Raw genomic sequence first — 12,289 nt, 5'->3', positions numbered from 1 at the left:
GCTTGAGACCATTCCCTCTCGTCCTGTCCCCTGTCCCTTGGGAGAAGAGCCCAGCTCCCTCCTCTCCACATCCTCCTTTCAGTGAGTTGGAGAGAGCAATGAGGTCTCCCCTCAGCCTCCTCTTCTCCAGGCTAAACACCCCCAGCTCTCTCAGCCGCTCCTCGTAAGACTTGTTCTCCAGCCCCTTCACCAGCTTTGTTGCTATGACTATAATCATAAAATAATGCGATGGTTTGGGTTGGAAAGAACCTCAAAACCCATCCACTTCCAACCCCCTCTGATGGGCACGGACACTTCCCACTGAACCAGGTTGCTCCAAGCCCCATCCAAAATGACCTTGATCACCTCCAGGGATGGAGCAGCCACCACTTCTCTGGGCAACCTGGACCAGTGTCTCACCACCCTCATCATGAAGAAATTCCTCCTTGTATCAAGCCTAAATCAGCCCCTCTCCAGTTTATCCCCAATGCTCCTAGTCCTATCACTACAAGACCTTGTAAGAAGTCCCTATCAGGTTGTGTCATTGTCCTGTTATTCCTTATCCCTGTGCCCTAGAGGGTGTTTCTGCATTCTTACAGTTGGAGCAGTTCATTTTTTTCTGCTGTTCATATTTTTGCTGCGTATCAGCCAGGGGTGAAGCGTCTGCTTTTCTAAAGCTATGTGGAAAGCCCTGCTAAGCATCTGTCAAAGCCCTCTGCAATCAATAGAAGCCATAAAAAGTTGCGTTTTCATGCCGTAGCTACTTCATTTTTGTTTTAATAACATTTTGATCTGAATCAGACCCAAATCTTTTTATTTTTTTCCCCCTTTGAATACCACAAGTGTGAAATCCCATGAACACGCTGCAAAGAACTATGGTCCATCCAAAAATGAAGCCCTTCTGTTTATGATTTCCAGCTCTTTGGGGACCGTGACAGCCTTGGCAGCTTCTCTGCTGCTAAAAGCAGCTAATCACAGAGGGGAAAGTGCCAGGATTGTCCATTTCTTTTGCTCACAGTGAGAGTTTCGAGGCTCTTTGACTCCAAGCTGGAGATCCCAGGGCTTCCAGACTCCTTAACTGAGGGCTGGTAAACTGAGGTGGTTGGAGCATGTGTCCTGAGGTCTGGAAACTACAACGACACCCATATATTCTGTGAGCTTTGCCTACAGGCAGAAACACCATGTTCTCTTGAAAAAAGCACCACAGACCCGAGGGCTCTGGGGCCTCCCTTGTGATCTTCTCAGGAGTTTCAGCTTGGGATATACCTTCTAGGAAGACAGTCTGCCAGAAAATAATGCTTCAGGGGTCAGTTTTGCTGAGCTCTTGCTCTGTATTTGGCAGAAGTTCATTATTCCCCGTTTCACAAAACATTTATCATAGAATCATAGAATCACCAGGTTGGAAGAGACCTACCGGATCATCGAGTCCAACCATTCCAACCATTTCAGTGTTTTCTGGTCGCGCTATAGGTCGACACGCTTTGTCTGGCTTCCTTGGTCTTCCCATCAAGTTCTTTTAAATGGTTTATATATTATTAAAAAGTACCATGGCTCATTAGCAACAAACAAAGACGATTGCTCGGGCTTGCTGGCACTTTGTAACGTCTCCAGGGCTTCCTGCTTCCACATTCTCAGCTGCTGCATGGCTTGGAATGATCGATTTTTTTCTGTTCCTTTCTGTAATAAGCTTTTGCTACCTTGGGTGCTCACTTCTTTGCCTTTCATTTGCTTTCTTTGTGCTTCAAAGGGAAGGGGGGTGGTGCTGAGATTGTTTTTCTGCCACAATATATGTGCCGCACCTCAGTTCCTAAATACATTAAACCACAGAACAGATTGCATCTTTTGAACTGCTCCAGTGTAACAGTAAACCCAAAATGTCAGCTCATAAAGCATTTTGAGCTGTTCATTGTAGCCTGGCACCTCTGGGAGGGCAGTCTTGTCTGGGCTAGTGAGCACTTAACATCCCTTGCGATGTTATAACTACAAGGTAGGTGCTGGCACAAACCATCTGGATGAGGAAAGCTCGTACTCTGTTGGGTTCCTGGTCTAATTCTTAGGGGATGGGGGCTCAAATAACTTCAAAAACTCCTAGGTCACCTCAATATCAAGCTTGAGATGTAGTTCCTGGACTCGTCTCTTTCCTTTGCATGGAGTACAATTGGTTCATCCAGCTGTGACACTGGAGCAATGTGCCCAGTGCCTTGTTTGCAGGTTGGTGTATTCTGCCCAGGTCTGAGATCTAGGAGTATAATTCACTTGTATTAAAAGAAAAATTAAATCTACTCAAAATTCAGTTCACATCCATTCTATCATATCAAACTGAATGACAAGTAATGTCAGAAAATATGTCATTTTCTATGACAAAGTGACCCGGCTACTAGATGAGGGAAAGGCTGTGGATGTGGTCTTCCTGGACTTCAGCAAAGCCTTTGACACAGTTTCTCACAGCGTTCTGCTTGAGAAACTGTCAGCCTCTGGGCTGGACAGGCGCACACTCTCCTGGGTGGAAAACTGGTTGGCTGGCCGGGCCCAGAGAGTGGTGGTAAATGGTGTGAAATCCAGCTGGAGGCCAGTGACAAGTGGGGTTCCCCAGGGCTCAGTGCTGGGTCCAGCCCTGTTCAATGTGTTTATCAATGACCTGGATGAAGGCATCGAGTGCACCCTGAGCAAGTTTGCGGACGACACTAAGCTGGGTGGAAGTGTCGATCTGCTGGAGGGTCGGGAGGCTCTGCAAAGGGATCTGAACAGGCTGGACCGCTGGGCTGAGTCCAATGGCATGAGGTTTAACAAGGCCAAATGCCGGGTCCTGCACTTGGGGCACAACAACCCTATGCAGTGCTACAGACTGGGAGAAGTCTGTCTAGAAAGCTGCCTGGAGGAGAGGGACCTGGGGGTGTTGGTTGACAGCCGACTGAATATGAGCCAGCAGTGTGCCCAGGTGGCCAAGAAGGCCAATGGCATCTTGGCTTGGATCAGAAACGGCGTGACCAGCAGGTCCAGGGAGGTTATCCTCCCTCTGTACTCGGCACTGGTGAGACCGCTCCTCGAATCCTGTGTTCAGTTCTGGGCCCCTCACCACAAGAAGGATGTTGAGGCTCTGGAGAGAGTCCAGAGAAGAGCAACAAAGCTGGTGAAAGGGCTGGAGAACAGGCCTTATGAGGAGCGGCTGAGAGAGCTGGGGTTGTTTAGCCTGGAGAAGAGGAGGCTGAGGGGTGACCTCATTGCTCTCTACAACTACCTGAAAGGACGTTGTAGAGAGGAGGGTGCTGGCCTCTTCTCCCAAGTGACAGGGGACAGGACAAGAGGGAATGGCCTCAAGCTCTGCCAGAGGAGGTTTAGGCTAGACCTTAGGAAAAAATTCTTTACAGAAAGGGTCATTGGGCACTGGAACAGGCTGCCCAGGGAGGTGGTTGAGTCACCTTCCCTGGAGGTGTTTAAGGCACGGGTGGACGAGGTGCTGAGGGATATGGTTTAGTGTTTGGTAGGAACGGTTGGACTCGGTGATCCGGTGGGTCTCTTCCAACCTGGTTATTCTGTGATTCTGTGAATAGAAAAAAATATTATATCGATACTAAAAAAATAGCATTTCAGAAGTATTTTAAAAATGAGATCTTCACTTTATCAAAATGTGGACACCCAGTGATGTCAGTGTTAGCATCCACTAAGCAAGAACGATTTCTCAGCCCTGTCTCTCTACCAAGAGTGAACACTAACCCTTGCCAATGCAGCCAAGTTGTCTCACATACAGTGAGATCGTGTTCTTACAGTCAGGATGGTCTGAGAACACAGACAAGATGAGGTTTGTACATTGAAATAACATAACTGGAAAATTAAATAAGCTTTCAGCTATGGATAAAAGCTTTTCTTCATTGACCAGGGCTTACCTGTTTTTTCCAACAACAGCAGTGCTCAAATAAAATATATTCCTTCTACCTACAAAAATCCTCTTAGAGTGTTATTGTTCTTTTCTTCAGATATGGAAACATTGAGGAGTCTTTTTGTGCCCAAAAGGCAGGCATGGAAGTGAGGATAGTGGTGTCTTCTCATACAAACCTGTAGCACTTCAAGGTTTCATAGAATCATAGAATCACCAGGTTAGAAAAGACCCACCGGATCATTGAGTCCAACCATTCCTATCAAACACTAAACCATGTCCCTCAGCACCTCGTCCACCCATCCCTTAAACCCCTCCAGGGAAGGGGACTCTACCCCCTCCCTGGGCAGCCTGTTCCAGTGCCCAATGACCCTTTCTGTGAAAAATTTTTCCCTAATGTTCAGCCTAAACCTCCGCTGGTGGAGCTCGAGGCCATTCCCTCTCGTCCTGTCCCCTGTCACTTGGCAGAAGAGGCCAGCACCCTCCTCTCCACAGCCTTAGCCCAGGCAGTGTTTTGGGTTCCTGACTTCTGAAATGCAGTTCAGCGCAACATTTGATAGGAATGGTTGGACTCGATGATCCAGTGGGGCTTTTCCAACCTAGTGATTCTGTGATTCTGTGATTGTGGACTCTGAGTCTGCTGGGGAAAGGGGTTTGCTTTGACTTGCTGAATGCATCAGGAATCCCCCTTACTCCCTGCCCGAAACCAAATTCATTCTTAGAATCGTAGAATTATAGACTACATGGGGTGGGAAAGGACCAACCCCTCCCCTGAAGGGGCAGGGAGATCTTTAACTCGATCAGGTTGTTCAGTCCTTGAATGTTTCCAGGGATGGGGCCTCCACTACTTCCCTAGGCAACCTGGGCCAATGTTTCCCCACCCTCACTTTAAAAGATTTCTTCCTTACATACCGTCTAAATCTACCCTCCCTTATTTTAAACCCATTCCCCCTTGTCCTATCCCTGCAGTCCCTGATCAAGAGCCCCATCCCAGCTTTCCTGGAGCCCCTTTTAGTACTGACATAACACGGGGGTTTTGACATTTTGACAGGGGCAAAATCTTATTTCTCAAAGTTGAGCTTTCCCAGAAAGGCTTTCTTGCTGTCTTGTTTTCTGAAGCATGGCTTTTTCTGAGAAGTAAACCAACTGTGTTCTTAGTGCATGGGGATCCAATCAATCAAACCACTTTTGCCTGGTTTTGTAATCAATATGTGTGTGACACATGCCAGGAAAAGGCAGGTAATTCTGACATAAGCCCTGATGTGTGGAGGCTATAGGGCTTCTGCTATGTTTTGTCCACAGAATCACAGGCTCGTTTAGGTTGGAAAAGACCTTTAAGACATTCGAGTCCAACTATAAACCCACTGCCAACTCCACCAATAAACCATGTCCCTAAGGACCACATCCACATAGCTTTTAACTCCCTTCAGGGATGGGGACTCCACCACTTCCCTGAGCAGCCTCTTCCAGTACTTGACAGCCCTTTCCATGATGCGCTAGTTCCTGATATCCACTCTAAACCTTCCCTGGTCCAACTTGAGGCCATTTCCTCTTGTCCTACTGCTTGTTATGTGGGAGAAGAGACCAATCCCTGCCTGGCTTCATCCTTCATCCTTGAGGAAATGGCCTCAAGCTCCACCAGGGGAGGTTTAGGCTGAACATTAGGAAAAAATTCTTCACAGAAAGGGTCATTGGTCCCTGGCAGAGGCTGCCCAGGGAGGTGGTTGAGTCACCTTCCCTGGAGGTGTTTAAGGCACAGGTGGACGAGGTGCTGAGGGGCATCGTTTAGTGTTTGATAGGTATGGTTGGACTCGATGATCCGGTGGGTCTCTTCCAACCTGGTTATTCTATGATTCTATGATTCTTTTCAGGGAATTGTAGAGAGTGATCCGGTCTTCCCTCAGCCTCCTTTTCTCTTAGACCCAGGTCCCTCGGTCACTCCTCATTACCCCTGTGCTCCAGACCCTCCACCAGCTCTGTTGCTTTTCTCTGGGTTCAGAGCCCTTACTGACCTTTGGCTCAGCACAAAACTGCTTGTACTTCAAGTGCTGCAGATGCCTCTTCAAGCTGGGGAATATCCATGGTGGCAGAGCTGTCACACAGCTATTGTCTGACTATATCTGAAGCAGATCTGCCAAAGTAGCATGTTTAATTAAAGCATCTCATAGATGATGAATTCTCCAATCTAGGCAGATTTTGAAGGATGCAAACAGAGCAAGCAAAAGGAATGGCTGCTCCCTAACTGCATAAACTACACTTTACAACTAATTCATTATTTCACCTTAGATTTCACCTTTGGCTTCACCTTAGACTACTTCATCTCTGACTTTGTGGTCAGATGGAGATGCGACAGGTAAAGAGAAACCAGTTATTAGAGTTCCTGCAAGTGAAGAAGTGAAGACAATAACACGTTTTAGTACATCTGAGCTCTGCTTTGACCTTCCTTAGTTTAACAGCATCATTGGTCCATCTATATATTTCACTGTTCATTCAATTCTCTCCTCTCCCAACTAGCAATGATGTCTCTGCTGAAATGGGCTGCGATGTGTCATCTCCAATAACAATGTCATCATGACGATGATAACAATATTTTTCGTGGTGGACATTGCAGAGAAGGGATTCAGAACAAGTAAGCTGGACTCTCCAGTCACATAGACTTACGTTTCTGTGTTCAGGGCATTTCCAAAGAATGGGAAAAACTGGTGAAATTACAGACTTTTAAGTGTTAGGCGATGCTGGTGGACTCACTGCTTCTTAATTGGAGTCTGACATGACTTAGACTTTACTGTTTTTTCTCTCTCTGCAGTGTTTTTGAGAGACATGAGGAGATGACTCGATGGTCTATAAGTTTTGAGCAAGCTGAATATGCACAGTGTGGGAGGCACATGCCAGGTTTAAGGTTTCGATTGTAGATGGGTTGAATAATTCAATAAGTAGCAGTTAAAAAGGATACTCATCCATCTATAAATTATGTCTCTGAAGACCCTAAAACGTTTCTTCTGAGGTGAGATACCTCATCTGACTCCTCTCCTTTCTATTTGTGACCCTCCTCATGTCTGAATCTAATCCTGTTGCTTCTCCTACTGAAAGATGAAGAACTCCTGTGGTATTTGTCTGTGTAGACATGACTGGACTTATCTCTTCCAGGCAATTGTTCTCTAAAACTGAATTCCCTGCAGGGTAAAGAGGAGATTTCAAACCAATGACAGTTCTGACAGGTTGGGAAGGGATATGCAGAGGGTGAACTCTTGGGTTAGTTACCCATCACAAGCCTGTTCTGTGAAATAGTGAATAGCAAAAGAGGAAAGGGCACGCTGGATTTTAGTGGGAGAGCAATCAGTTGTGGGTCTTGAAGTACTGAGAGTTAGGTGTTTACTGTTAGAGGAATAACTGCCCTCACCTCTTCGGCACCCGTGAGCAAATTCTATCATCCCATGGTCAAGACACTATCTGAGCACCTTCCTAAGTGCAGACCTGGATAGCTTAACCTACCATAGGTGGGATTTAGCTGGAACTCTGCTGATACAGACATTGAGATTGTGGTGGTGAAAACATGCAGGTTGGAAGGGTCCTCAAAGGCCATCCAGTTCCAACCCCCCTGCCATGGGCAGGGACACCTCCCACTGGATCAGGTTGCTCCAAGTCCCATCCAACCTGGCCTTGAACCCCTCCAGGGATGGGGCAGCCATGACTTCTCTGGGCAACCTGTGTCACCACCCTCGCAGTGAAAACTGTCTTCCTAATATCTAATCTATATCTCTTCTCTTTTCACATCAGTCGGGGCAAAGGAAGAGAACAGATCGTGGGATTCCAATTTATCTTCACCAGTATTCATATCTCCACAGTAGGTGTATATTTGTGGGACCAAGGAACAAATCCTTTTTATGTGCCTCATCTAACACAGATTTCAATGAGTTCTGGTTGGGGAGACAACCCAGTCTGCTCTGCCAGCAAGCATGTTGATGCTGTGTAGCTCTACAAAACTTTCCAGTTATGGAATTCTCAACATAAGAAGGATATGGAACTGTTGGAATGGGTCCAGAGGAGGGCTAAGAAGATGATTAGAGGAATGGAGCAACTCTGCTATGAGGACAGGCTGAGAGAGTTGAGGTTGTTCAGCCTGGAGAAGAGAAAGCTCTGTGAAGACCTTAGAGCAGCTTCCAGTACTGAAGGGGCTCCAGGAAAACTGCAGAAGGACTTTTTACAAAGTCCTGGAGTGACAGGATGAGAGGGAAAGGCTTTGAATTGGAAGGGGGAACATTTAGATTAGACATTAGGAAGAGACCCTGTCCCAGGTTTCCCAGGGAAGTGGTGGCTGCCCTGTCCCTGGAGGTGTTCAAGACCAAATTGGATGGGGCATTGAGGAACCTGGTCCAGTGGGAGGTGTCCCTGCCCATGGCAGGGGAGTTGGAACTGGATGGGCTTTAAGGTCCCTTCCATCCCAGACAATTCTGTGATTCTATCTCAGCTCCTCCCACTCTGTTTTGGGAATGTAAAGGAACAGAAATTCAAGAAGCACTACTCCACTTTCACCGGCATTGTTTGAAGTTCCCTGACCTTTGGACTCTTACAGCTTTGGCTGGGAGGAGGAGTCTTTTGCTTCTCTCTTGGGAAGCCTTTTGTGGTAGTCAACTTTAAGTTTCCATTGCTTTTATGATATCATGTCACTTTAAAAATAACGAAAATAAATCACTGATGTATTTTTAGCTGTGTTAGAAGGGTAAGTCTCTCTCCTCTCCTCGTATTGTCACATTCTTGGGATTATGCGTTCCATCAAAACCTTCCAGGTCCCCCAAATATTCCTCCCACTCCCTCTTCGGTAGCTGTTTTCTCAGTAATTTCAGTTATTCACTAAATGCATCGCATTTTAGCACCTTGTACATTCTCAACTTAGCATTTCAGAAATGAGCTTCACTGGATGGAGCTGGAGACATTCTTGCTGTCTCAAACATTTCATTTTCTGTGAGGTACATGAGCTGATTTTCTCACCTGTGGATGTTTCTCAACACACTCAGAGCCCCCCCCCTTACAGTTTAAAGCAGCAGGGCTGCCGTGACAAAGAGGAGATGGAGGAAGATGCTTTGCTGAGGATCTGGCCTTCTTTCTCCAATTTGTCACTTTTTTAAGCTTCCCCCCTTTTTGTTTCCATTAATTTTCCTCTGCCAAGTTTTATTTGGGTGGTTTCCAAAGCAGAACTCCTTGATCAAGCCTTATTGGTGCTACAACTGCCTGTGTGTGTTGCTACTTGTCAAGAATGGTAAAGGCTAAAAACTTCAGGCATATTTTGGGGGGAGATGAGGGTAAAAATGGGAAAAAACTTCATTTTTTTCCACCCTCTCCCCCTTTCTCCTCATTCCTTAAGAACGTTAATCTTGACAACTCTGTAAATGAGCTGGAAGAGCTTCAGCCTGAAGTGCTTTTCCCTTTTGAGAGTCTCCCTGCACTGGTAACGTCTCTCAGTGCTTTAGGCAAGCGAGCATGACTTTCAGAAGTGATTGATGGGTTCTCCTGGAAATGTTATTTCAATTAAAATCCCTTAAACACACGCAAAGAGAAGGAAAAGAGAGATTTCTTGTTTAAACTGTTTTTACTCTTGTGCAGAAAATGAATCAGAGTGATCTATATCAAAATGAGGGCATTCTTTCTTCTGCTTTGGAGCCCAATATTTTACCATCTTCCCTCCCTGTCACAGAATCATAGAATTGTTTGAGTTGGAAAGGACCAATATCATCAAAAATATCATCCAGTTCCAACCCTCCTGCCATGGGCAGGGACACCTCCCACTGGACCAGGTTGCTCCAAGTCCTATCCAACCTGGCCTTGAACACCTCCAGGGATGGGGAAGAGCAACAAAGCTGGTGAAGGGTCTGGAGAACAAGTCTTAGAAGGAGCAGCTGAGGGACCTGGGGTTGTTTCGCCTGGAGAAAAGAAGGCTGAAGGGAGACCTTATCAGTGTCTACAGGTGCCTGAAAGGAGGTTGTAGCAAAGTGAGTGTTGGTCTCTTCTTCCGAGTGACAGGTAATAGGACAAGAGGGAATGACCTCAAGTTGCGCCAGGGCAGGTTCAGGATAGACATTAGGAAAAGTTTTTTCCCCAAAAGGGTTCTCAAGCCCTGGCAGAGGCTGCTCAGGGAGGTGGTGGAGTCCCCATCCCTGGAGGTGTTTAAAAGACAGGTAGATGAGGTGCTCAGGGATCTAGTTTAGTAGTGGACAGATACGGTTGGACTCGATCTCAAAGGTCTCTTCCAACATAGTGATTCTATAATTCCATGACTCCCATTTGGGCTTAAAGGCAGTAGATTACTACAGACTTCATGAATACAAGTCAGGGTAGAAAAATTAAATATTCTCTAGGCCCCCATTGACAAAATGATGTTGATGTCTCAGTCTCTATTAGACCCAAGAGAATCCATGTACGAGAGGAAGGGCCGGGGAAGAACTTGGCTGTGTTTGCCCTGAGAAAACTCAATTTATTTTATTGCTGCTCCATTGCCTGGAATTTTTCCGTGCCTGGGTCCTGAGTTCACTTGCATGGGTGGGGGTAATAAAAAGGGGCCATAGGCAGACTAGACAGAGGTGGCCTCCTGAAGACAATCAATCTTCATTAAGCAGCCCAGAGCTCAGCAGCTGGGAGATGAGCTGGGAAAGGAGCTGTCTCTGGGTAGCACGGTGTTTAACCCTTCAGCTAGCAGTACAGCAGCTTCTTCCTGCATTTTTTTTTAACTGAAATGAACCATTTGAGATTTATTTCCTTTTTCTTTGCAAGGCAGTTACGGTGGGGCTTTTGCTCTGGTGAGGGTGGATGGGTCATAGAATCATAGAATCATAGAAAGGTTTAGGTTGGAAGGGACCTTAAAGATCATCCAGTTCCACCCCCCGTGCCATGGGTAGGGACATCTCCCACTGGACCAGGTTCCTCAGGGCCTTCAACACTTCTAGGGAGGGTGCATCCACAACTTCCCTGGGCAACTTGGGCCACCACCCTCATTGGGAAGAATTTCTTCCAAATGTCTAATCTAAATCCTCCCCCCTCCGATTTAAAGCCATTCTCCCCCATCCTACAGACTCTTGTAAGAAGTCCCTCCCCAGCTCTCCTGGAGCACCTTCAGGTACTGGAAGGGTGCTCTAAGGTCTCCCTGGAGCCTCCTCTTCTTTTTCAAACCCAAACTCCCTCAGCCTGTCTTCACATCAGAAATGCAATAGCCCCCTGGTCATCTTTGAGGCCTCCTCTGGACCTGTTCCAACAGCTCCATCTCCTTCTTGCGTTGAGGATTCCAGAACTGGACACAGGACTGCAGATGAGGTCTCACAAGAGAGGAATAGAGGGGCAGAATCCCCTCCCTTGCCCTGCTGACCACACTTCTATTCTTGTAGAAGAATTGAGCAGCAACAAATTTAAAAAAGCAGGATGGAAGTAGAAAACTAATGAAAGGACGTAACGTTTTCATGCAGCATTTCCTGCATTCATAATAAATGAAGTGAAGCTGTGAAACAAGAGACTGAGAATGCTGAAAATTCAAGTGGCTTCCAAAGTAAGAAGATTCATAGAAGAAAAGTTCCAGCAGTTCAGCCTGCTAGACAGGCTGATCTCCTGCTTCCTCACAAGAGTAGAAGGAGGAGCAGGCGCTGATCTCTTCTCTTGGCTTCTATCAGCCAATGATAGGAGCCAAGGGAATAGCAAGAAGATGCTCCAGGGGAGGGTTAAGTTGGATATTAGGAAAAGCTTCTTTACCCAGTGGGTGATGGAACAGCTCCCCGGGGAAGCAGTCATGGTGCCAAGCCTGACAATATTCCAGAAGCATTTGGACAACGTTCTCAAACATGTGGTGTGAATGTTGGGGTTGTCCTGTGCAGGGACAGGAGTTGGACCTGATGATCCTTGTGGGTCCTTCCGACTCAAGACATCCTATGATATTTCTGGTGTAACGTCTGTGCCTTAGAAAGTCCCTAGGCTATAGGTCACCAGGGACTGGAAAGATGGAAGTGTCTTCATGTGCTTGTCCTGCTCTTACACTCTTGTTAACCATCTGGTGTTGGTCACCGGCAGAAGCAAATACTGCAGCTCTCCTGCCTTCAGACTTTCTTCACAACATCTGCTGGCTTTGCATAAATATTTCACTGGCACCAGCTGCAGCTCCCTGGCAGAAGGAGAGTCAGCAAGGTTGACTCTCAGCTATCTCAGTTTTCCCAGAGTCTGCAGGATTTTTGGTGTGTCCTCCAGAGAGCCTGGAATTTTCATCTCCTCTTTTCCAGCTCTACCTTGGTCTTTGGCGAGGCTTTAGAGGAAGAAGCAACCTGAAACACGTTACAGGTGCCTGGGCTGCCAAATTTCAGATGCTTCCCTTTCATTTTGTCTCTTATGGACAAGGTAAGTGAAAATGGAAGAGCTGTAATGTAGCCAGCGTGGGTCACAGTCCAGAGTGAGGAAATGAGGTAA

Source organism: Phaenicophaeus curvirostris, chromosome 1 (genome assembly GCF_032191515.1).
Source record: "Phaenicophaeus curvirostris isolate KB17595 chromosome 1, BPBGC_Pcur_1.0, whole genome shotgun sequence".
Lineage (NCBI taxonomy): Eukaryota > Metazoa > Chordata > Aves > Cuculiformes > Cuculidae > Phaenicophaeus > Phaenicophaeus curvirostris.
Note: the sequence above shows the minus strand (reverse complement) of the source record.